Here is a 6,000-nt window from a genome sequence, read left to right as displayed (position 1 = left end):
GGATCAGATTATGTAAAAAAACTCAATTTTGACAAAAATGGAGATAGAACCTTATAATTCTAACGTCACGATATAACTGAGACATGAGTTAGCCACAACCTTCTATGCAGTTTAACTTCATACAGTAAGTTACGCTCATCAAAGACTGGTTTCATTAAGTGCTTGCCTGCTGACACATCCTCTGTGCAGACCACCTCTACCGGTTTTTCCTGAAGATGTGCCCCAAGGCTTATCAGGTCTCGGGAAACATTGTAAATGGTCTGAATTAAAGCAGTTAAGGGATCGTCACAGTTAAGAGCGGCAGTCACAGGACGACGGTGAAGATTCTCTGTTGGGTTTGCTAAGATCAACCTGTCCTGCACTATTTATTTGTCAATATTTTAGTAACTTGGTTGAGGTGGTCTCTCGAATGAATCTGCAAAAAAAAAGTTGCGCTGATTGGGGCGTGTACGGTATCTTTTCCATGTCTCAACACGGCATGTTCGAGGTTAAGGACGTCTGCGTTTACCTCACATTCGCGGGTAAGTCACAAGTTGTTCTTTTAGACAAATGTTATGAAGTGAAATGTTACTTGATGTTACACATGTTACACATGTCATCTAGGTTAATACACTTCGTGACGTTAGAATTATACGGTTCTATCTCAATGTTTGTCAAAATTGAGTTTTTTTACATAATCTGATCCATTAGGTGTTTATTAATGCCTAGTGTGGTGTTATTTTGAAAATGTTGACATTTTTAAGTTAGTAATTCATAAAGGTTCCATCTCACCAAACATAATGGAATGTAAAAACTTTGACGCTCAATATCTCTGAACTGCCCTAAACGGAGATAGAACCTTATCATTCTAAGTTCACAACTTGTGTAACTAAATAGTTTCAGGAGGAGTCGGTGAGGGGCGCAGCAAGACAGGTGAGTTGGGTACGATATGTCAGTTCCAGTCAAGTCATTGTAATTATGTCCTGTGCCTCTATGAATACAAATCAGATTTTCCCAACGAAGTATATGTATTTAAGTTCAATTATACCATTCATTTCGATTGTAGACATCGTATTTGCACAGGCAACCTTAATTATACACACCTGACCTGAGTAACCTGTTGCAAATAACTGACATGTTCAGTTCTTCACTTTCCCAAAATGTTCCCTTATGTATTTCATGAATTCTGTTTCATCATAGGATAAACATTAAATAAGTCAATAAGTAAGACACTTGATTGATAATGTGATCACTTAAATAACTGGCCTTCTCCATGTAAAGTATCTGATTCATTACTTGGCTCCAAAGCGATGAAACTGATCATGCTTTTGCTGAATTGCAATACAGAAGGTAAGACCACACTACATGATAAGACATGTACTCATGGCACAGATCTCCACCCAGAACTGAAGCAATGCTAACACCATAATGCAGTAGCCCTGTGTTCACCTACACATGTTACTAGCTCCCCATACAGCTAGAATCTTTGCCTGAGATGTGTGCAACAATTTCAGTCATTGTTTCTGGTAGTATGTGTAGCAAATACTTCAACAACTACAGCTCACTGTAGATCAATGACTTTACACACAGTCTCAGGATTTGAGTATATGAGTCCCATCAACTTAGAGTAACATGAATGTGAATGTTTTTTTTTGCCAGACTTAGTTCTATACTTGGAACAGCCAGGGGGCAGTGCTGAGTCGTTGATAGAGAACCCTATGTATGATGGTGTGATGTGAGAGAGGGCCGCCCCGGTGGTGTTGCCACATGCAGGGGAACCATCAGCATCTCAGGTATGTTGGTGAACCAGCTCCACGGACGCACTCTCAACACTGCTTCCTCATTCGACTCACAAGGAAGTATAAAGTGCGGGATCCTGTGTTTCCACTTGACTGCAACCCAGTATGACTTAATAAAGAAGCAGTCAAATTAAATGGTAAATGGACTGCACTTATATAGTGCCTTTATCCAAAGCGCTTTACAACAGCCTCTCATTCACACACCAATGGCTGCAAGCTACCATGCACGGTGCCGGGCCGCTCACTGGGAGCAATTTGGGGTTCAGTGTCTTGCCCAAGGACGCTTCGACATGTGGCCAGTCGGGGCTCGAACCGCCGATCTGCCAACCTTGCGATCATCAGACGGCGGCTCTACATCCTGCCACAGCCACCCAAAAAAATTTACAGTGTGAAACAATTAAAACATCACAACGTAGATCTTCTCACATCATTGCACAATGAAACATGTATGCTCTTAAAAGTGTTGCTTGCTATTGCACAGATAACATGAGATTCAGAAGAAAGTGACATTACACTGCTAAAAAAAACTAAACAAGAAAGTGCCAGTGCAGGTTCTATGTTCTATTGTTATCAATAATCTTCCTTGTGAGTATAATCTGTGCCATGCAAAACTTTGTATATGCAAACAATTTACAGCCAGCCTACAAACGGTGAAAACAGGTTTCTCTGGTAACAGGTGTAACTTGGAGAGTGTTGGGTTGACTTGTAATGCAAATATTGATCAGGAATACAACATGTTTTTACTGGTACACTTTTAGAAGCCTGCAATATGGTACAGGGAAGAGGCAGGAAGATGAAAAGTATCACGTGTCCTCAGTATTTGAGGGCATGTTTACGGAGCCCCCTTGGGGTCACATGGTCGTTTTTTTTTTATGTGTGAATCCGTTCCCTCTGTTTAGTAAATCGTTCCCTCGGTTTAGTAATTCGTTAGGGTTAGGGTTAGGCCCTGCGAGCCAGAACGATCGCAAGGATTAGGGTTAGGGTTAGAATCCTTGCGATTGTTCTGGCTCGTAGGGCCTAACCCTAACCCTAACGAATTACTAAACAGAGGGAACGGATTACTAAACCGAGGGAACAAATTACTAAACAGAGGGAACGGGTTACTAAACCGAGGGAACAGATTCACACATCAAATTTTGTTTTTCTACCATGTGACCCCAGGCTCCGTACATGTTTGACAACATTGACATACAAGATGTCGTATGTCCGGTCTTAGATTGGCATTGGAAAGGGATTGAGACCGGTTTTCAATTATCTCTTGAATCATGACATTTCTGTCAAACATTTGTATAATATTTTCTAAAGCGAACTGTAACTTGTTGAGAATAAATGCACTAAAACAAACTCCATTGAGTCAATTTTTATTTGATTATTTTCAGGTTGATTCAATTGTATCCACATCATTTCTGGTCAAGGCATCAATCTTCCTGTTGTATCATCATTTGTATAAATTACATTTATGCCACTATAGAAATGTGATACAGATCCTCTGACAAAGTGACAATGTTCTTTACAAGCGTAGTGTGCAGGAGTTTGTCTTTGTTTTGACTATAAATAAACCATGAACATCATAACCCATGCAAATGTTGATACAGTTTATTGATTTTGAGATGGTAAAAGCAAATCCTTTACTCAGTTCACTTAAAAAAAAAACTATTCTGTCTCAATTACAGTAAATGCCAACACACACACACACACACACACCATATGATTGGTAGATTGCATACAGGCCCTGGATTGTGAAAATAGTCAACATATTCCACAAGATGGTGCTATTATCAGATCAGTAAGTTGTACTGCCCATCACATCCTGTTATTAATTTAATAAGAGCTGAGACTCCCCATTATCAACATGTCCCTGAAAAATCATACATATGGCACAAATCCCATCCGGTGAACAACAATCAGCACATTGTACAGATGCAGATATTACTCTCAGATATGTCTCTCTGATGCACACAAACCAAACACCTCATACAGTAGGCAGGAGAGACTAACTTGGGCAAAGCATATTAACAACAGTATAAATACAGACTTGAATTAAGATCATTCAATGGATAACATGTATTTAAAAAGGAATGGGGTATAATTCATCAAACAAGGAAGTGTATTGTTATTTTGACATCATAATACATTACGAGAACATGTTAATGACCATTTTACAGTAGATGTGAAAGTCCCTCTAAACCTGAATAGTTCCCTATAGTATGACGTCTGCCAATTTAGTGTGCTCACTATTTCCACTGCCCACTATCAAACATCCTTATTCAATATGATAAGAAACGGACTTAACTGACCATAGGGCAGTTCATACCAGCACACACCCAGTGATTCCCATTGAGTAGGATTGGACCTTCCTCGGAGCTCATGATCTAGCTACTGTCTCTGGTTCATTCTGTGAAGGATTGAAACTTCCCTTCACAGGCATGGATTTCTATCCTGGGAATGGAATTTGTTTTTGCAGCAAACAGGAAGTGATAACACACATCTAAGTGAGGGAGAAATAGAGGGGGGGAGGGGGGAAATTAATGAGATACAGATCATGTTTCAGTGTGTGTGTGTGTGTGTGTGGACTGAAGATGGAATCTAAAAGCAAGAAAAGAAAAGGAAAAACATAAGAAAAAAGCTCCCTTTCTGGGTCCATCATCCCTGTGACTGTTGGTGAGTAGTTGAGGAGGAGAGGACACAGTGGTGTCAGCCATGAGCCCATTCCAGGAGCACAAACACATATCCAGACATGATTTGCACTTCAACACTTCAAATAACGGACACTGAAAGTTGAGAAAAAACATGACCTGCCAACACAATTCTAAATTAATGTTTGGCACAGACCTGCAATGTACATGCAGCTAATTCTTACTGGTCCACTATAGTTTTGTAAAGCTGAGAGCATGTACCTGTTTCGGTTTGTAAACGGTCAAGCTGATAAAAAAAATACTGATGGAAAATAATTTAATTTTTATTATGGGGCAATATTTTGATCATCCACAAACACACTTCATTGTTGGCGTCAGTGGTGGCTAAGCGTTTGTTGACTATGGAGCGTCAATAGTTTAATAGAGAACAGAAATGGAGTAGACAGGAGTACACTTTCAGTAAGCATGCACATAGAAACACTGAACCAGAGCTGTGTCATTGTCCCATAACACTCCACTTTCACCGGGTCCTCAGTTGAAGTAGGAAAAAATGCCAGCCTCTCACAAGCAAAAGACACAGATGGAGAAGAAGAGGCCATTTATAGCCAGCTACAAGTCCAGCAATCACCACCACCTTCTCCTCCCAACTGGAAAGCAGTAAACACAAAAGCCAAAGACCCAGCATCTTGATATAGGTTTCCTCTTGTGTGTGTGTGTGTGGGGGGGGGGGAATAAAATGCTGAAAATGTGTCCCTTGAAAACAGAGTAGTATAGGCAGTGCAGCACATACAGCATACTGGCCCTGGTGTGTTGTTGAGCCTTGATGCACAGCACAACAGAGGACAGGACTGAAGCCTGGCAGTGCATAGAGCCGCACGGACGCCATCTTGGATCAAAGATGCGCAGCAGCAGCAGCCATGTTGGGTCAAACATTACGCACCTCCCCACAGAGAGAGAGAGAGAGATATAATAAAACACGGAGATTGCACAGTTACATCCAGCAAAGGCCTGATCCACAGATGAATGTAACACCAGCATACGACGACTACAGCCAAAAAGGGACACTTCTTCCCTCTCTCTTTTCTCCATGTTCGACAGCAAAAGAACTTGGGAGTCCATGTCACAAGGCTTCTCCTTTGGGTTGTCTTGGGGGGGTGGAGACGATAAAAGAAAAAGGAAACCAAACTAAAAGGAAAGATGAGCGTGAGTTCAGCCATCCTGAACTCTTGGCCAACTCAGAGGGGGAAAAAAAACCCCCCTCCCCCCTGTCAACGCAGTAAATTGTCTCAAGGCCCTTGGTCAATCCGAGAGTGATGGGAAAAATACAGCAACGATGAATAAACATTTTTAAATAAAATGAAGACGCTCATGTTTGGACAGCATGGAGAGCCCTGGGTCACTGCCTGTAGAAGGCACCTGGAGGAGACAGGAGAGGGAAGGACGTCAGCTCGGGCTTTTAGTACAACTGGATATAATGTACCAGTTCACATTAGATCCATCAAATCTTTTGTTAGTTTCAAGCATGCACTGTCTTCTTACCTTTTGACCGATTGTTCGTGTTTCCTTTGAAGTTGTCACCACTTACA

This window comes from Nansenia antarctica (genome assembly GCF_963989245.1).
Source record: "Nansenia antarctica genome assembly, chromosome: 1".
Taxonomy (NCBI): Eukaryota; Metazoa; Chordata; class Actinopteri; order Argentiniformes; family Microstomatidae; genus Nansenia; species Nansenia antarctica.
The sequence above is the reverse complement of the archived record's forward strand: the minus strand, read 5'-3'. Positions refer to the sequence as shown.